General features: G+C 33.3%; 1 long non-coding RNA gene across 1 annotated transcript in view; it reads left to right on the plus strand.

The window, feature by feature from the left end:
• LOC146537388 (uncharacterized) overlaps positions 1-17,553 on the plus strand; it is a 38,521-nt gene extending 20,968 nt beyond the window's left edge. The window contains exon 3 of the long non-coding RNA XR_014878161.1: positions 15,570-17,553. This is a non-coding gene — a long non-coding RNA (uncharacterized LOC146537388). The remainder of the gene's footprint in view (positions 1-15,569) is intronic.
• Positions 17,554-22,151: the final 4,598 nt, after the last annotated feature.

The raw sequence follows: 22,151 nt of genomic DNA on the forward strand, positions 1-22,151 counted from the left end.
GAACTAAGGGTGCGGTTGACCAAGAATTAGTTTCTTCCTCTTATTCTTTTTATTTTGTATCAGCTTCACGCTGTATCCTGTACATAGAAGGGAAGGAAGAGAATCTAGTATTAAAATAATCCGTTCTCCACGGACAGCCCAATCTCAGGAACTACTTTCACTTTGATTTAGAATATGTCATTTGTTATATACAACTCTTCTTTTCTTACTTTTCTCTTATTTTTATTTATCTTGTTATATAAATATATAGATACATAAAGTGCATGCCACATCCAGTTAATCCTAACATCCGTAACAAACACGTCATAAATGAGGGGTAGGAAACGACTTTGTCGCTCAATAAACTGTATAAATTGGCGCCTTGACCGACACCCCCCTGTTTGATACCTTTGTTATATAGGTATTAGGTAGTATAGATACAGGTATCAATGTATATTTTATAGGTATGTCTGTATGTATCTTTCGCAAATAGCCTATTTAATATAGCCTTTCTGGGTGATTTGTTTATTAAATGTATAAAATAATATTAAATGTTTCACTTTCATGCGAAAAGTACTGAACGAAGTTAGATTAAGCTTTAAAAAAATATAGCTTACACATCAGTTAAGCGGGCGAAGTTGCGTTGTCAGGTCGCTAGTATACAGTAATATAGAAAGAAGATGATCTAAAAATATTTTTTTTCAATTCGTATTACTAGGTCCCGAGATTTGCGTCTTCTAACCACATACCTCTATATGTGACTGACAGACAACGCACAAATGAACCACTGGAATTAGGAAGTTTAATTTTAACATTTAAGTATGTTAGAGGGAGTATTGGGGAAAAATATGGTATTTCCCGTTTTACGTCTTTAAGTCCACGTAAACAAAATTGTGGGCGACGACTAGTATATTATAAAACAGTAAAATATCTTTTTTTCTCGCTATTCCGTAAAATTTTAATTACAACTCTAAGAAAGCTCAACAATACGCCGCAATGAATAGCACTGAAACAAGCACTGGGTTTTTTACTGGGAATATTATTTTTCTATTTCTTTTATAATAATAAAATGAGAAGCCGTCGTGGTGCAGGGGCGTGGCGGTTCTGGGTTCGATTCCCACACGGGGGAATGCAATATTTAATATTTTCATATCGTCGCTCTGGTATCAATGGCCAATTTTTTCCAGACATTGTGTGTTAAGTGGCGGAACTCAACGCCGCGTTTTGACAAGTAAAGACTATCTCTCGGTATGTGTCTAACGTTATATCCTCAGAACATATGATCAAATTATAGTTACTTCCAATATGTTATCTAGTACAGGGTTCACTTCCGGTGATGTAGAGTTTTGTGTTGCGTCATGATTCTTAATAGTGTTTAGGAGATTTTTTATTTTTCTATTTAAAAGACTGACGCAATGCTCTAGCATGTGCTTCATATTGTAGAAAAACAAATTAGTAATACCCATGTTGTTAATTGAATTATAATTTTTTTGGTTATTTTATAGCTTCATGTTGTTTTCCGAATGTAGCAAGGTAGGCAGAGGGAACCTAGTGTTAAGTGTGTTCCACTCCAAGGAGAGTTATAATAATTTCCTCGCTCTTTATATTAAAATTATATTTGTTTCCGCTTGTCGACGAAAGCTATATTAAATTACGTTAATCGGGCACGTAGGATATGGATCTTGGTTAATTCCATTCTACGACGGGCCAGAACCTAATAATATTATAAATGTCAAAGTTTATGAGAATGGAAGCATGTTCCACTTTCATACAAAAACTACTGAACGGATTTAGAGGAAACTTTACAGTAATTTAGCTTATCAGAATAACACATTTTTTTACGCATTTTTTTTTTATTTTAATTTGTCTATACCTAAATATTGCAAGAAGCTTAAGCGGGCGAAGCCGTAAGCGGGTCGCCCGCCCGTCGTTTAAATGTGTATAAAACTTAAAAAATAATTAAATTCACGTCTCCCGATACGGGCACTACTTACTCGTACGTGGCAAAGTGCCGACCGCATACAAAACGATTGCACCTCAAAGGGTGGGACAAACAAACAAACACGCTAATTACGTTCTCCTGTGATCCTAAACAAACTAAATTCTTGTTAAATTTTGGCGGTTGCAAGGGGTTGCAAATGGACATTTTATTATAATTTACCTACTTATATAATATTATAGAAGAAGTGTTACTGTAAACGGTCCGGGGTTCAGTTCCAACTCGGGGGAATCAGTTATTAAATATTTCCATTTACTCGTATTTCCTTAACGCTTGGTTCCCTCTGCTATATACGGGATACATCGTGAAGCTAAAAAGATGTTTTTAAATATTTTCCTGTTTCATTTTCAAATGGAGATAACTAAGAGTATGGTACAGGAGACATTCTGAATGCCTGAGATAACTTTTACCTTAGTTTACAATACATACACAACATGGTCCTCTATAAGTGGATTAGCCTTAAATTAACTTCTAGTTACTTAACTGTTAGTAAATTAAAAAAAATAATTAACTAACAGTTAATTAATTAACAGTTTCTGAGATTAACGCGTTCAACCAAACACATACGTCAGCTTTTCAATATCATTATAGATATACGTAGATTGTAGAGAACTAAATTTAGGGCAAAAAAGTAATTTTGTTTAACGCTACGATGTCGATAATATATGTGGAGGATGTTTGTTCATAAGCTTTCCTTTCCCAATATCAAATATTATACATATATGTATGTCTTACTTAGAGACGGTTCTATATATATAATATATAGAAGATTATATGATTTTCATAATTTTATGATATATTAGCTTCTCGCAGTGCCCCATATATAGTAAAGTGGGCAAATGGTACCTTTTAAGACACTAAGTTTCCCACTCACCTACTAATTTTCGAGATCTAAATTCATTCAGTAGTTCATGTTTTTTTTTTAAAGTAGAACATACATCCATCCTTACAAACTTTCATATTTATAATATTATAAAGTAAGATAACTAAACAGAATATATATTTAAAAAAAATAATATACTTGTGTAAAAAACAGCCACATCCAGTAATTAAATATAATTACAAAATTATTAACCAAATGAACTTCGAAACTCGGCCAACCCTCTCTGATCTGTTTCCGAATTTTTCAACCCTTAGCTAAAAAGAGGGGAGTTTTTAGGATTCTGTACCTCCAAACAAAAAACTGAACCCTTATAAGATCACTTTGATGGCCGTCTGTCACAACCATTTATATGAAGATCGCGTGGAGGTACGAGTATCAAGCTGAAATTATTATCAAATATCTGGATATTTAGAGTATGAAGGCGGAACTTAACTCCGTGTATATAACCAATCCTGACTGAATTAATTTAAATACACAGCACCCCGAGGGTATATCGAACCCACTACCAACGGAAAACCGTTCCAGTTAAAATCCGCTAAAACAGTGTTAAAGCAAAATTTTTAATTTAATATCACCCCAAATCGCCTCGGGCCATTTTGACACTTCAAAAATTGTACACCCAAAAAGGGGTTAGAATTTTAAACGTAATGATGTATACTGACATTTGATGCGATAAATTTTTAAACGAATTTAAGATTTTTTTTTGGTTATTTATAAAAAATATTATTTGTTTAAAATATTATTTTTTTTTAATTTTTGGTCGTCGTGGCAACAATGTCTGACTATAAATACAATGGTTGTGAGTTTAATTACCATTCGTGGTCATGAATTATTTTCATTTCCTTGCTCTGAGCTCTGGTAACAAGATAAAAACGTCGTTGAGTTCTTTAACTCAACACACAATGTCTTAAAAACTGAGCTGAAAGTGAGGGACGGAGTGTCTTAACACTGGGTTCCCTTTGCCTATCCTTAATGCTAAATAAAATCACAAATTTCTTCTTTTAACACTCAAATACCATCCGGCAAATATCTACCAAAACCTTCAAAAAGCAATTAACTAAACTTAAAGAACTCTATCATATATATTAAAAACAACATAAACAACACAGCCATACCGCTCTATAAAGCTATATTTTTTTTATTTTCGCAATGAGAAATTCATATTGAAGTTTTTCAAACCTCCTTTTATCATCTGCGAATCGTTTCGTATTGTTTCCACTTCTACTTCGTAGGTACATTCACTAATGAGATTACATGAGATGAGATGAAATGAGATGAGATGAAATGAGATGAGATGGGGCGTGGATGCTGTGTGCCCGTACCATGACACTGAAACTGTAGTAGGCACGTTTGTATGATAACTGTAGGTGTTATAGTTTGTATTTTAATATGGAACTAAAAATTGATGTAGTAATCGTCGCCCGCCCTTTTCTTTGCTGATTTTAAGACGTAAAATGGAATATTCCGTTCTCCATTTGCGTAGAAATTTCGAGAAATTCCCCCTTAGTTTTGCCTACAGTCCTTAATCTACCTTCATGGCAAATTCCAACTTTATTAGTTTCCGTCTGTACGTTCTTTGTTATTATTTTATATACAAAAAATATTTCGAAAAAGATTCGACCCTACAGCCAACGCGAATAATTAGACTCATATAATCTGCACCATAATGGTGTATGTTATAAAAATAGAATATTTTAAAACAATGATGTTACTACTCGATAGTTGCTATCGAATACTTTCGAACACTCATACTAACCTAGGTGTGGTTACAATTTCACATTTAGCGGGTCTTTTAATATACTTAACTGATTGAAATCGAACTCGTTACCTTCACGGGTAATAGTCGTCAATCACTATAACGTTTAAGTTAATTATTGTAAAGGAAATTTGTTTAACGATGTAATATTTGATTTGATGTTGTAAAAGAAATCTGGTTTGTTTGTTCTTCCAGAAAAAAATGCGATTGTAAATGTTAAACGCGGTGCTAAGTTCCGCCACTCCGCAACGGATAGTAGGAAACGCAAGTGTCTTAACGGGAACGGAATGTCTTTACGCTAGGTTCTCAGGTAGGGGACCTGGAAACCTAGCTTAAAGACGACTCCCTGTCCTGCCAAATGCTGCCATACAATGTGAAGCAAAAAAATATTTTGTTGTAAATTATAGATAATATACTTACATATAGATAATATTCATAGGTACATATTACGATTATGTACATATAGTGTATAGATAGATATCTTACTAACATACGAGTATATAAAACTTCCGTTACTGACTAACTGACTGACGGAAAACGCAGAGCCGAAACTATTAGACTTAAAAGGTGAAACTTGTCACGTATGTAGCTTACTGGGAGCAGCAGCTATAAGGGAGGATTTCTCAAAATACCAGTAGGACCGCATATAAATGAGATTATTGATTTTACGCCCAAAAGACCACGCAAAATTTAATATACTTACAATATGTAAGCACAAATGCAATTATAGTTTAAGTATAAACATAAAATTTTCATTATATTATTAAAACAGCAAACTATCACATAGAAACTTAAATAAAATATAGTACAAATTACAATATAATATTAATATAAAGTAATAATACACTAACATCTAACGCCATCTATCGCCGAATAGCATTAACTGAACATATAAAGAACAGATAGCGCCACAATCACCCAAGTCAATACAAACACCCATGAATACTTTATTAACCTCATCATAGCCTATCCCAGTGAGTATTCACCTGATTGCCACAACGGAGAATCAAATTAGCTGTTACGTTGAGTAATTCTGTTGGTTGATTGACCTTAAAGGTTGATTTGTCCAGAGGCGTTGTGAAGTGGTCGTGGGTTCTTTTTCTGTGCTTTGACATATTTGTGTTGTTATAGATTTTTAGTGAAGTTCCTGTTTAGTTTAATTTTATATGGTATATAATAATTATATATTGCTTTATTACACAAATATGATAAATAAGCGCGGCATTTCTCTAAAAAGTTTTTGAAAAGTTGAGAACGGTGTGATGCATCACTAAATTCTTTCTCTTTGTTAGCCATCTGGATTGCTAGTTTTTAAGTAACTATATTTTTAATTTTAATTCTTACTTTTTCACAGATTTGTGGTCTTATTCCTTCACCAGTTTGACTCTCATCCACTTCCAAGGGTTGGCTGTACGAATTTTTTTTAGAGATAAGCCCGCCATTGTGAACTAACCTTTACAATTGTAGTTTTCTTATTATTATTTAATATACAATAGAAAAAGAATAGATAGAAACTTAGTAAATTCAATTGAGTCATAAATTGATGACTAAGTTATTAGATCTAGATTCAGTTCTATAGTAAACTTGTCTAAATTTATAACATAGCCAGCGTCTTGGGAAATTCTGATCTCATTCTCACACCCATCAAATTAAATAATGTTATTAGAATCTAAGTAAGATAGACTTACATATCACATCAATGTTTAATTTAGGTATATTCATGAAAATGGGCCTTTAATATCAATTGAATTTTAATTCTGGAATATATTTTCTATAATTCTTATTTTGATTAAGCGGAAATTTTATTTCCATTAGTAGTGTTCGACTGTGATGATTTCCACGCAATTTGCATTTCAGAACATTTCATATAATAACGCCATCTACCACCGAATAGCGTAACTAAACGCCACCCAGATGGCGCCACACCGCTACGTCAATACAAACTCGCATGCATAGTTTATTAAAACGGCACCAAAATACCTCCCTGAGAGAACCCATCAGATTGCTACACACGTGAACCCGGAATGGCTCGTAAAATATTCACAGGGTTTATAACAGCTTTTGTTTTGATATGATGGACTTGGTACGGTCGAATTATATTTATTATTTACCACGTTATGTTATATCGTTGGTTAATTTCCATTCCCCAAGGGATGCTGAGATCTGTTATATGGGGGGGGGGGGGGGGGGGTGGTAACCGTTTTTGTTTTTCATTTCTGATTTGATTGAGGAAAGTGTTCTTTGATTAGTGATTTGATTGTAGTTACTATTAAAGGAATGTGGGTGGGTTATCTATTTATCTATACTTCTATACTAATAAAATTAAAACTGTTTATAAAATTTTGTAGCCTTACTGACTTTTGTTTCAATATTTCTAACAATTCTAAATTTGATTCTCTTACGAATTTATGTGTTATTATTAGTTTACACATCAAATAAGTAGCAAATCACTCTGTTCTTTTCATTTTCCATTCCAGTGAGCGTTTTTCAAAACAATACGAGCAGGTCATCAACCGCTAGACCTAAACAATTAGGCACAGTTCCTAATATCAACATAATACATGGTCATAAATTAGGGTAGTATGCATGTTAATACTATTCTGTAGTGGGCATCAATTCATCTGTCCCCCACATGCTATGCTCTATGCGGTTTATTGCTCTGAAATCTAACTAGTTTGGGTACTTAAAATTTACAGATGGCCTAGAGTTTGTGATTCAAGGTTCAATTTTTGGGATTAAGAGAAATAGGCCGTCTGACAACTAGCGCGACGGTTATGGGATCGATTCCAATCCGGAATGAAATATCTCAAATCAGGAATAAAATGATAACCATCACATGTAGTGAGAGAGTCGGTCGGATCACTGACTGATTTTTTTAGCAGCTTCACGTTTTATATAAGACACTGCGTCCCTCACTTTCTGTCAAGTTTTCTCCATTTATTGCATTTTAAGTGGCGGAGCTCAGCGCCGCCCTTTGTCTTCCATAGCATTTTCTCCATTTATAATAATAGGATTAATCCGAAAGCTGAGCGTAGCTGGAATTAGTAACAATAAAGCCACCTTATAATATTTCAAACAGTTTAATCAAGAATTATGGGTGGAAGAGAATGAACGATTCATCTTTGTATTTTGTATAACAATACATTGTTGAAATGCTAATACTAAATGAAAAATGGAACAATTGTTTCTGTAAATATTATATCTTTTTTATAATTTACATTGAACTAGACTTTATATCATGCTGCTTTATGATTGTAAGTTCGATTTCCACTCAAGGGAATTAATTATTTCCATTTTCCGGATTTTCCGATCTGGTAACATGGCAAAGAGCTTGGAGTTCCGAAACACTCAATGTCTCGAAAATAATGCAGTGCGTGAGGAACGGAGTGTCTTTACACTAGGCAATTTTTCTCTACCCTGCCGTGCGGGATACAGCGTGAAGGTAAAAAAATTCTTCACTATAGTATTCTTAAATAGAATAACGTACTTCAGTGAATAAACATTTCCAACCTTCACATGTAATGAATACTTTAAACCTCTTTTTGCATTATACACTTAATCCCGTAACCAAAATAGTTAAAATTAAACCTTTCTACATACATTCAGTTAGTTGATGGGCGTGCTCTATGAAATTTTAAGTACCCCCGAGAATTGTTTTGTTTTGTATAAACGCCAAAAATTGTCGGATTTAATCTAAGCTTGGGCCTAATTCTGTGTAAACTACGCTGATGTGATGTGTGCTATACGTCTGGGGATTGTCGGTTGGTTAATGTGTAAGAGAAGGCTTTATTGTGTGGGCTCTGGAGAACTATTCTTGGACAGTGGCCAAGTGGCGCGGGTTCGAGTCCCGTAACGTTGTAAGTCTTGTACGTTTTCCAAAAATATTTTAGACAATTATATTGTATAGATTTATACAAAAAAAAAATTAAGAAAATTTTAAATATTTTCGTCGTAAGGCATAGTGCGGCGTTGAGTTACGCCAAAAAACGTGAAGCTGTAAAAGGGTGGTGTTGTTTAGGAAATATACACTCCTCCAAATAGATATCGAACCCACATCCATCGCTTCTTAGGCAGTCACTGCACCGTTAAAATTTAAAATCATCCTATCCTATCATTTATTTCCGAGATTGACAGCACAAACAAACTGACAGTTTTCAATAATCCAACAAGTTCAATAGTTAGCCGTTATATGACAGCCGCTTAGTCTAAGTCAAGTAATATAGCATATTAACAACTAAACCAACTAATGAGAAAGGCCGTGTTAATTCCGAGCACGGAGCTTTGACGAGGGTATGAATGCTATGTCATTGGCGCCCAACGTGGGACCCCAAAAAGTGTAAAATAATTGTTTTTGTACTTTTATATATATTTGTTGTGTTTAAAGAATAAAATGAACTCGAGGAAATTAAATATATAATATTTTCACTTCTTCGCTTTGATTTAGAGGCAAAGCGCGGCGTTAAGTTCCGATATTCATAAAATCGGGACCGGAAGTGTCTTAATGGGAAATAGGATAGGAGTGTCTTAACACTAGGCTCCCAGGTTCCCTCTATCTAGCCTGCTATGTGCAGGATACATCGTAAAGCTAAAAAAACACAGTATGTATGAGACGTATAAATTAAACTTTGATTTCTTACGGGGATACTGTAAAAGCGTACATGTGTAACTTTCTGCTCGCCGTTTCATGCCTTTGCTTATCAATTTTATATGAGATATGTTGATTTAAGCTTTGCTGGCTATAAAAAATATTAAGGTGTTCAGTGTTCATCTATGTTACATTTTATTATTATTATTTTTTTTAAACTTCACGCTGTATCCCGCATATAGCAGGGGTGCCAGAGGCAACCTAGTGTTAACACACTCTGTTCTCCATTTTCCCATTAATATTTTCCATCAAGATCGGATGACCTCTGGTGTGTAACTCTTTTCAATGAAAGAAAAATTATGTGAATCATATAAATATTATTTATTTTATAAAAAAATACAACCGATTTTTTGTCAGTTTATTTGAATATTTAATAAGAAAATATACGTATAAAGTCGACCTATTTACCTCTTTATTATTAGTTAATATGGAAAATAACTAGTGACAGCTGCTACAACTCGTTTTAAAGATGAAAATTGAAAGTAACATTTAATTTGCAGGCATTTTATCAATTTAGAGTGAAAGCCCATAATAAATAGGCGCCCTACATAATAAGGGGACGCGAATTTACGGTGTATAATGATTTCGCAAATGTCAAAATGACATTTAAAATAAATTTGATGGCTGTTTATTTTGTTATCTTTGTCAGATAAGAGTTTTGGGAATCAAAGTTGTTAACATTTAGTAAAGGGGCCTCCCCCTTTTTTTACCAGATTGCACGCAAAAGGGTAATGTCTTATATTGTATTATATTTTTTTAGCATCACAATTGCATAATTTGTAAGGATAGGTGTATGTTCCACATTCATGCAAAAAGTACTAAACGAATTTAGAAAAAACTTTCCCGTAACATAGCTTATATATAATTTATGTAAACATTTCGTATAATTCCTCTAAAATATAAGAATAGCTTTAAACGGGCGAAGCCGCGTGTGGATCGTTAGTAGTGTACGAATATAAAACGTTCCATCGCCCTTTCGCCAAGTGGAACAATGAGGGTAGGTAGTTTACATGAAAATGACAGCGTTTTTCGGCACGTCTCCCTTAGAAACTTGTCTTTATTACACATAAAATGTTGAAAGCCCATCTCGGTTTTAAAATATCTAGATCTTTAGAAATATTATCTTAAAATTGAAATATTTTGCTCTAAAATAAAAACTTGCCTTGTCCTGAGACTCTTTAACTCTAGATTTCAGATTCCTTCTGCCTACCCAACATCGTATAGGATACAACGTGAACCAAAAAAAAATATATAATATTTCTATATGATTAAGCGGGCGAAGCCGTGATGGGTAGATGGTATAATAATATAATTCTTAATAAATTACTATAAAGAGGGGCTAACACAAATTGGTGTGAAATATAAATTGATTTAAACTTCACACCGATACCGTCGTAATGACCTCTGAGGGTCATTCCGTCTTATTAACGACCTCTTATGACCTCTTTCTGTCGCCATTAACCATTTTACGTTATAAATAGTGATCGTTATGAAGGGATTTTCCTTGTTATTTTCGTTATTTAACCATATTTTTGTCAATATACTAGTATGTATTTATAGGTATTGTATGAAGTATTAGTGTGCTAAATAAAGTTTAATATTAGTACGAAAAAACTGATTCTGTCATGTTTCACTAACATTTCTTTTTATACGAGAATGGAATCAGTATAAGAATGTAAATTATCATTTTTGGCAAAAGAAATATGTAATGTATACATTGTATTAACATATTTTTTAGCATTTTTTTATATTTTTTTCTTTCTTTTATTTGATTGTCTTTTGTATGATGATATATACATTGTTTTGTAAGATACTAAAAAAAATTACTATTAATATTTTTTAGCTTTACTTTGTATATCCCACATAGCAGAGTAGGCAGAGGTGTTGAGTGGCGGAAGACTATGCCTCACTTTGCCTTGTCACTAGAAAGTGAAAATAAAAACAGTCAATTATCCCAAGTAAATTGATACGAGTGAATCGAACACACCACCAACACGCTTACAGCCAGACAGCGTGCCGCTGCGCCATCACGGCCTCAATAATTTATCATATCGGATTCACTGATTCGCGTACACCAATAATAGTTTTAATCATAACATATTGTTAAACTGATATATAAAATAGAATGACCACAGCGACCACAATGCTACCAGCAATTATGGATTCAATTTGATATGACCGCTTTATTTCATTTAGTTTTTGATTTATATAAGCTTAATGTTATATAAGATTTTTTTTAATTATGAACTGCTAAAGACATAATATTTTATTATGAGAATATATCGGTGTTGTTGTTTTTATAAATTAGGATAATTTTGGGGCATAGAATACAACCCTGTGATACACCATTCTATTCTAATATTTCATATGGTGTAAATGCCACCTCACCTGCCAAAAAGACTTCGTGGGTTTGCAGGTTCTTTATGCCTAAGAAAAAAGATTGAAAACTCCTTCGTTACTGACTGACTGACTGATAGACAACGCTCAGCCGGAATTACATGGCGTAGAACTCTGAAATTCAACCGCAACCAACATGTCAAATTTCAGAGAACCTTTGAGAGGATAGGGAGAAACGGGAATAAACTTCATGCTATATCACGTTCACACAAGCGAAGATGCGGGCGACAACTAGTCTGTATATACTATACTTACAACTTCAGAAACAATCTCCAGCATTTATATTAATGACACTTTTATCTGCGGCTTTGTTCGCGTCGAGTGATCTTACCTAGATTTCAACTTCTATTCAATTCTTTGAGCTCAACGCTGATGGATCAAGTTTCACTTTTGTATTGTAATCGACTCGCAACTATTAAATATGGGAGAAACAGAGTTTCTTGACTCTAGCTTCATGTTATATCCCGCATATTGGAGGGTAGGCAGAGGGAACCTAGTGCTAAGACACTCCGTGCCCTATTTTAAGCCAAATTTATCAAGGCACTCGTATTGAGTGGCGGAACTCAACACCGGTCTTTTCCTTGGTGGCTTGATGAAGACCGAATCCACAACCATCACGCATTTACAGTTCCCCTGCGCCATGACGTCCTCTATTTATATCATTTATAATATAGCAAAAATCTATTGGACCTTATACGAGAATAAACGTTGAACAACTCCATAGCCGTGCACCGACAGCTGGCTCAAATCGACCACAACAGATTTACGATCTGACCAACTATTAGGTCTAATCGAGTTTGTTGGAACCGAAATGCGAATTGAATTGAATTGGATTTTTTTATGTCGTGTTTTTTTTGTTAATGTTTGTGTTTGTTTTGTTTATGGAGTTTGACTGTACTGCAAACATGGACAGCCTGGTTGATAATTGAATTGATATTCCCTTATATTTTTGAGGATAATTTCCGAATTTTGAGAATAGAATGTGATGACACAAAGGTTTTTTGCTATTTGAATGATGAAACTGTAAAAAAATCTAATTATAAATGATAATTTTTCGATCGAAGTAACCTCCCGCAATATGACTGTGCCATGTACTCGTAACATACACAACGACTACTTAGTGATGGCCATTCTCGACATCGAGAAAAAAGAGGCACGTGAAGGCTGGGTTTTTAAACTTAACCTAAACTTTAATCGAATGACTAAGCACTAGTCACTCCATCCCCCCTTACCGCCCAATTTATCAGACATTGCGTGTTCAAAGGCGGAATTCAACGAAAATTATCTATTCCTCCTAAACTCAAACCTAAAACTTACTCGACGCCCTTCAAAGCTAGTAACGCATAAAGAATAGAATATAATAAAACAAAAAAAAATCACATCTTGTTATTTCATATCGCAGTACAGTTAAATGCGGGGGTTGCCCTTTCAAACACAATTTAACGGGACGTTTGACTTTTACCATATACTCGTAGTATAACGAGCCTTGATGTATATATAGTGAACGTTAGAAACTGTTAGTGCTGAAATGTTATTTTTTTATTGTTTTTGTTAGACAAACAATGTAATGTAATGAAGTGATGTCTCGTTAGGCATTTAGGCGATTGTGGTAGTAAAGGTTGTGAGTTCGATTCCCATTTTCATTTGGTGGTAGTTAAAGTTAAATTATTTTTTTCGAAATAAAAAGTTATATGGTTCATTTTTGGAACGTCCAAATGTCGCTTTGGGGCGAAAAGCAAAGCGCAGCGTTGAGTTCCGTTTCTGGTCAATGTTTTAAAAACTAGGTGGTGCGTGGGGAACGGAGTCTCGTAACTCTAGATTCTGACCTACCCTGTTACATGCGTGATAGAGCGTGAATAAACACAAAAGCAACCAGTAGTGTCATTTTGTTGTTATCCAAATTATGTTGTGAACTAATTGTAGCACTCGACTATGTCTGAGTGGGTCGTATAGAGCAGTGGCTCTCGGTGATGTGCCCAAATAAATTAATGATACAGTACGTAATGATACAGGCCTACGTTTCAAAAATACGTTATTTTCATCGTAATTCAGTTAATTCTCATATTATTTTTTATTTACTTTTCGTTTCATATGTTCATTATGTTTTTTTATTGCTATACTGTACTATATAGAAAACTTTTACTAGTGCATGTAATTATATAATTAAATTAAAATTAAATAAATAACATTTGTATATGACACATGACACATTCTGTATACAAGAGGGAACTTTGAGCGTAGGTATAAAAATATCTGGAAAGTGGGAATATGAATGTCTTTACAATAACCACACCCTGCAAAATGCGGGAAAAAGCGTGAATCTAAAAATATATACTCCATCTCAAATCCTTAATTATATTAATAAAAGTATAATGGCTAAAAACTTACTACTTTCTTACTTTATCAATAAAGTATAGTTTCTCTATAAAATATCCCTAAATGTTTCACCCTCAAGACTAAAATCAACATAAGAAACTTCCAACCTTTCCTGCAAGCGCCACCTAGCGGCAAATAGCGCAACAAGCCCAAGTCGCGACAGTCGACTCCATTACACTCAGACCTCGCCGTGCCTTCGATCTAATCGGGCGTGCCCTGAGAAATGTATCTACGACCCATTACGTTTGTACTGTAATAGATTATACACCGAAAGTACTGTATTTGACAGCTCTCTTGTGTGATTTCTCTTGAAAAAGTGATTTTTGTAGTGGTACCAGATGTCTAATGTAAGTCTGTCTAATTATATAAATTTAGGGCGGCGTTGAGTTCCGCCGCTAGCTGGGCAACGTTCGAAAGTAGAGAACGGAGTGTCTTAACATTAAGTGCCCTCTTTTACGGAATAAAACGTGAAGCTATTTTAAATTTTGATTTAAGATGTAATTGTGAGGGGACTTGGCAGATGTCTAATATAATCTTGATTAGTTAAACAGATGTGTTCTTACATTATGCGTCCCTTTAATTAATTTGTTATACCAAAAGTGATTGTTTTATACATTTCTTTCAATATTGATCTTTAACTAGAAAAACAGAAACATTAGTCACTATTTGTTAATTTTATTAACTGTATAAGCAAATTAATAATGTATAATTATAAATTCAATTTATATTTAAAATTATACATCTTAAAACAAATTCACTGCTGTTTAAATTGTATCTGACGTAATAATTTTTAATCCTCCGGCTCCGCGGCGTTACTTTGCGTAATAATGATTTAGATGTTTAAGTACCTATAGGATTTTTAATACTATTTCGTTGTCCATTTATTTTGGTTATCATTTTTGAATAAAAAAATGATGGTTTTAATGTTTTTTTTTCGATTAGCAGAGTCACTGCAGTAAAGAATTTTATCTATATAGATATCCTTTATATTTTTTTGAGATATAGGCGTAGTGTTAGGTTACTACATCTTGCCTTTCGGCTTTTCAGAAATACAACGTATTATTGGGTGGTTAAATACAAATGCTTAAATATATTTTTTAATAATAAACATTTTCTTACTACTTCATCATTATAAAAGAAATAAATTTTCTGTCTTGTTTCGCACCGGAGTCTACACCCCTACTTGGAGAAATGTATTATTTTCATTTCCTCGCTCTGGCAGACAAAGCGCGGCGTTGAGTTCCACCACTAGACGGTGTAACACGGTACATGGAGAACAGAGTTTCTCAACACTATCCCTCTGCTTATCCTGCCATATGCGAGATGCAGCGTGAAACTGCAATATTTTCCTCTACCAATCCCAAAATTTCAAATAATTGAAATAGTTCTACCCGCAATAATAACTAGGAAAGTCAACAAATATCAACTCTTGTAACCATCTCTTACATTTTGATTGGTAATTAAGAGTACCACATCGGGCGTCAGTTTTTTGTTGATACCTTTTATTTATCTTTTTGCCTTTCGTTTGTTACAGTACTGCGGCTTGGAGAAGAATGAAGATTGGATGATCGTGAAATTTGGCAGAATCTTTTAAGGTTTCGTGTAATATTTTAGTCATTTAGTGTGTTTATTTTAGTTGTATAATATAATATTCTTTATAAGCAATGATCTTATAAAGAATCTTGTTACAAAATATATATTTTTTGGTTTAAATATTAATTATTTAATAATTATATCAGTACACGCGTTAGTTATGGGTTCGATTCCCATTTGACTGTATGTTAACAATTTAAATGTTTTAACTCAGAGTGTCTTTACACTAGGTTAAAATATTTATGCACTACTCTACTATATGGGATATACAGCGTGGAAAAGCTTCCTTAGAACACCCTCCATATAGTGGGGATTATATTATTTTTTTTTTACACATAGATATACATTTATATAGCAAAGATATTTCATATGGCATCGTTTCTTGCGTTTTACTACTAGTTGAACAGTGTAGTTGTAAAACGCCGGCAAATGAAAATTACATCAAGTACTTCAAGAAGAACAAACTAAATAGGACCTAGTAGTGCCTAGTTGTATTCATTTATGAATTCTTGATATATTATGAATTGTATTAATTTATGTTATTCATATTTTTGTAATGTTATGTTATTTTTTGCAAATGTATGTATTATGTGAAAGTAGCAAAGCTCAACAAATAATGATTTGTGGAAAATTGTAATAATTGTTTTATATCTTATGATTTAGTTTTATATTCTCTTTTTTTAATCGAAATCAGAAGCTTCAAAAATATTCTGTTTTATTATAACTTTAATTCTAAGAGTGTAATATTTTTCCACTTCTACTCATTTTTTGATCTGCTAAGATACACTGGGGCGTGGAGTGCCGCAATTCACAATATCTCTTTGGGCGGACAGAAATTAACAAAATGTATAAACACTACGTTCTCTCTGCCTATCCTACTATATACGGGAAAACGCGTGAAGCTAATTTTATTTCCAAGCGTGATATATTCGAAAAATGAAGAAATTACATGAAGAATAATGATACATATACACGCCCTTGTCATTCTTCTTGCCCGGTGTTTATCACTACTGGACGGAGAACTGATAAGGGCATGTGTTGTGTCTCATCTACTGGAGAAGAATGATTATGGAGAAGATTTGTTTTAGGGTTTTTTGGATAAAATTGTAATAAATTGATAACATATATTACTTTTAATGTGAAAATTTGTGATTTGATCTATCATTATGACTATAATTTATTTCATATTTTATATAGTAATTAAAAAGACTGTAAATATAAAGCATATATTTATAAAATGTTATGTGAAAGTTAAAATATACTTAGTGAATATACAGAAATAACGATATTTAAATGAACACTTTTATTGTATAACCTACTCTTTTGAAATAAAATGTAGCTTTACAGCGCGTAAAATAATTACGATTTCGTGGTCATGGGTTCGATTCCCATTGGAGGTAATAAATTATTTTCATTTCCTCGCTCTAGTAAACAGACACTTGTAGTTGACACTTGGAGAGTTCTATGGAAGTAGAATAATCTTCCTTCTGAGGTGTTTTACCTGAGCGCTATGAGCTGAAGCACTTTCAAACTCACGGCCGGCAACATGGAATATGTTCAGGGTCAGGCTGTAGATGTCCATGAATATACCATCTGGTGGTCCTTCCTTGTAAAAAACTTCCGCCATTGAACAAGCAATGCCTTTTGAATACGGCAAAAAGTGGGGAACAGAAGTGTGTTAACACTAGGTTTCCAGATGCAATCTGCGTGCTATGTGCAGGATACAGTGTGAAGCTAAAATAAGTAATCTGCATATCCTGCTATAAGCGGAAAGCGCTAGCGTGAAGCTATTATAATATTATAAATAGTTGTATTTTAGTTCTTAAATTCTATGTATGGACTAAATTTTATCATAATTTAGCTTAGATTTTTTATGTAATTTTTACTATTTATATTATGAATGCATTTAAAAAATATATAATGAAATAAACAATCTTTTATTTAATTTGTGATTTTATTTATCCACTGTGTCATTTTTTTTATAATATAATCATTCTGTGAAATTTTCTATAATTTTATAAAGACAAGTCTTGTTTAACAAAGTGGCTGTGGGTTCGAATTCCACTCGATATATTTTATATAAATATCATTTAAACTTTGTCTAAGTACTTACGGTGTTAGAAAAGCCAGGTTTCAAAATTGATTAATATGTATTTTAGTCTCTTTCTGCTTACTTTGGAAATTGTTTAAGATAAAAAAAACTTAGTTAATAAAACATCAAAAAGAAATAAACATACTGTATCCAAATATATTTTTTAAATATTGAATGCTTTTAAAATAATACAATAGATAAAAATATTTACTAAAGTGGCTGATACTGATTGTTGTGAGTTCGATTCTCACTCAAAGAATTTTTAAAGAAATATGTATTTATTTAAAAAATATATGATTTTTTTTTTATCTCTATCTAGTTTCATTTAAGTTAATTAAAATTTCTCTTAATATGCCATGATCTTATAAATATCTTAAAGTATTTTGTTGGAAATTTCACGAGTAAATTAAAGACTCTTAGGGTGTATGTGATATCACAATATTAAAAATATATGCCATAAAAGAAATAAATTATTAAATCGAATTTCATAAATATTCCGATAGATGGCGTTAGCTTTGTACAATTTATATTTCTTTTGTAATTTTCCTTTAAAAGCCGTCGTAGCGCAGCAGCATAGCCTCTGACTAAACGTGACGGTGGTGGGTTCGATTCCCACTCAAATAAATTAATTACTTTTAAAACCTAGCTCAGATAACAAGAGACAGCGTTGAGTATTTAACGCATAGCACGCAATGTCTCAAATTGGGTGGAAAGGGAGAATAGATAGTTTTAACATTTTTACCCTCCTAGAAGTCCTGGATGCGGGATACACCGTGAAAGTATTTCGCTTTTCTTCATTATCTATATAATTATGGATAAACCATTTTAACTATATTTGGGAAGTATATTCAGTAGAAATGGAAAATACGAGAGAATACATACTAAATAAAATATCGAACTCACTACCAATCCTTAAATACGATAAAACCAGTTAAAGGTATACGGTCCCGAAGCGCTATTAAAACATTTAAATCGCATCAATATCGATGCATTTTAGTTGCAACTACTTTAACCGTAGGCGTTATTTGGTAACATCATTTATCAATTATCAATACGTGTTAATTAACATGTAGGTGATGTATACAGGGTCAAATTCAAAATGAGAGGAATTATTATTGAAGACGCGGCACTTGTGGGTTCGATTACCACTTGATGAAATGATTTGTTTTCTTTTTCTCGCTCTGGTAACAAGACAAAGCGTGGTGTTGAGTTACGCCGCCCGACACGCAATGTCTTGAAAATTTAGCGGTACTTGAGAAGAACATGTGTTAACACTAGGTTTCCCAAGCCTACCCTGCTGTGTGCGGGATACACCGTGAATACATTTCCCCACTCTGGTACCGAAGCAAAGCGCGGCATTAAACTCCGCCACTCAATATGCAAAACTTCAAGCTTTCGGCGGAAAGTGGGGAACAGAAGTATCTTAATGAAGACGGAGCTGTTTTAAACCTCACATTAATTATTTAAAAAATAATCTAAAAATCGTAATTCAATTACTCCTTTAATAACTTTACTTACTGAATAATAATGATTTTGCTCTAAATATTTTGACAGGCGCATTTGAATATTTTTCTTTTTACTTTACGTTGTATTCTGCACATAGCAGAGTAGACAGAGAAAAAAGGGAACCTAGTGTGTTAAGACACTCCGTTCCCCATTCATACAGTTTCGTTCGCCACTTTCTGCTAAATCCTTGAGACATTTCGTATTAAGTGGCGGTGCTCGTGCTCGTGCTTTGCCTGGTTACCAGGGCGAAGAAATGAATATATTAAATATTTCATTTCCCCGAGTGGGGAATTGAACCCATAACCGTCGCCTCCTTACGTTATGAGAGGCTCAAATACAACACGCAATAGGGATTGGAATGTCTTAATTATAGGTTATCTCTATCTATACTGTTGTATGCGGGAAAGAGCGTGAATGTTATAAAAAGAACACTATTCGTAATAATAGTTGAATCTATACCTATCGCTTACAGTCATACACTGTATTCATTGAAAAAACTGCGTACATATATTTAAAAAAAAACTATCTAACAAGAATAAGTTTTTTGCGTAAATATTTATATATGAATAGATATTATTTGAATATTTTTCCAAAGAAAAACATACTGTAAACTTGAGCGGAACAGCAACGGGGTAGAGTGGACTCGTTATAAAAATATTTTTGTATAATAACTGACGTTTTATTAGAATCGATGGTTGTGCGTTCAAATCTGAATTGAGGGAGTTGGAGTTACTACTGTATTGTAAAAGAAAAAACTGTTTGGTTAAACACACTAATCTCAAGAACAGATTGAACTGAAATATTTTTTATAATTATATAGTCTATTATTTCGTCTATAAATTATATAATATTATTATATAGTTTATAGTTTAAGGCTACATCAAGTTAGTTGTTTCAGAATTTGGAATAGAATGTGTCATACATTTTTTTTCACGCTGTATTCCATAGAGAGCAGAGGGATTCTGGGAACTTAGTGTTACACTTCGTTCCCATCAAGACACTTCCGACCCCGCGAAGGAATGGGATCCATAATCGACGCGTTTAGAGTCAGAAGCTGTGCCATTGCGCTTCAAAAGTCTCGAGCCCTTTTCTCTTAGTTCATCCTTAAATAACATATTGCTTATGCTTTTTTCTTTCTAGCTTGAGAAAGTACAGCTTTGGATTTCGCCATCCAACTATATGTCTAAAATTAACAAAAGCTAGCGAAGAAAGTTTTAATTTCAGCTCCTGACTCCTAAAAGTACGCAAGAGAGGCATGTTCATGTAACTGCAATCAACCAAGTAGCCAAAGCCAAATGGTACCATGTGAGAATAATAAATTTACCGTCTATTATAGCATTCGTAGCGCAATGGAACGCATCGTAGAGAGGTGTGGTTTCGATTCCCACTCAGGGGAATGAGTACATTTCATTTATTTTTATTTCACCACTATAGTAGACTAATTGTATCGTTGAGTTTCTCTCTCTTCTGTCTCGATAACATTCTGTCTCTGTGGGGATTGGGAGTGTGTTAACAGTACTTTGCTTCTGCCTGCCTTACTATAAGCGGGATAGAGCGTGAAAATCTACTTCTATTCCCGTTTTTCCATACATTTTCACCTACTCCACGCCTGTATCCAGCACTTCCGTTAACCCAGAGCGCCTGCGGCCGTACCAATTAGTGAGTTCCGATGCAAAGCTCCCAACGAACAATGACTTTTAGGGTGGAACATAGTAAATATGGTAGTCGCCTAATTTATAAACCCTATATACTTTACTGAGTCTAGATTTAAATGATTTTTGCTAGATTTTTAATTTTTATATTTAAATTAAATTTTTAAATTGGTTTTTTTTAGGATTCTGTACGCAAAGGATAAAACGGTACTTTATTACGAAGACATCGCTGTCAGTTCGTCTGTCTGTCACCAGGCTATATATACCTCATAAGCCGTGATAGCCAGTTCAAACTTTCATACTTGATGTATTTCTGTTGCTGTAACAGGTACTAAAACTCGTTTGTTATATAGAATATTAAAAACCATTTTTTTTTACTGTTTCCATAGTTTGTTATTAGTATGGAACCCTTCCTTCCAACCCTGGGTTCCCTCAACCTACCCTGCTATATGTGGAATACAGGAAGATCTAAGAAAATAGTATATTTAGAGAGAGAGTTCAACTCATGACCTATAATGATACTTGTAACCATCAGGTAACTACATTTTTTTTATTTAAAAAAAATATATATTTCTTTATAAAACTGTTCTCTTAATGAGGGATTCTGTGTTGCGAAACGCGAAACAAGTAACGAATAAATCCGAAATACGGTATATCTTTTTAAATTTTACATATTGAAGTAATTAATACTTTAGACGAGTGCTGTTGAGCTCGTACGCTACTACTGTAGTTGCGTTATATCTTTCATATATTTTTATGTTACATAAAACTTAAAGCCAACATGGCGTAGTAGGAGAGAAGAGTGTACACACTATGATTGATGATTCGATTCCCACTCGGTGGAATGAATTATCATTTCCACGCCTTGAGTTGCAACATTCAACAACCAATGTATCGGAAATTCGGTTTGGCGGCAGTTAAACCCAAAAAAAAAATTGAAAAAAATGAAACTTTAAAATAAACAAATTCCACAATACCAATTTAAGACCGTAAAATACATCCATCTTTTTTTATACTATTTTATTTAAATCTTTATTATATATACTCTATTCATTTTGGCATGAGACAAAATGTAAAATACTGTAAACTAACTAAAATACAATAAAATACTGTTTCTAAAATGTTTATGTAACTTTTTAATTTCTATTTCATTTTGTCTAGGTTTACTAGTGTTTTAAAATATTAAAAAAACAATATAACAAAATTAGAAAACTGTACACATAACAAAAGAAGAAACTTAATAAAAACAACAAAAGTAACAACGGAATTACAA

This window comes from Heliconius melpomene, chromosome 7 (assembly GCF_056956725.1).
Source record: "Heliconius melpomene rosina isolate 202511_hmr_F chromosome 7, ASM5695672v1, whole genome shotgun sequence".
Taxonomy (NCBI): Eukaryota; Metazoa; Arthropoda; class Insecta; order Lepidoptera; family Nymphalidae; genus Heliconius; species Heliconius melpomene.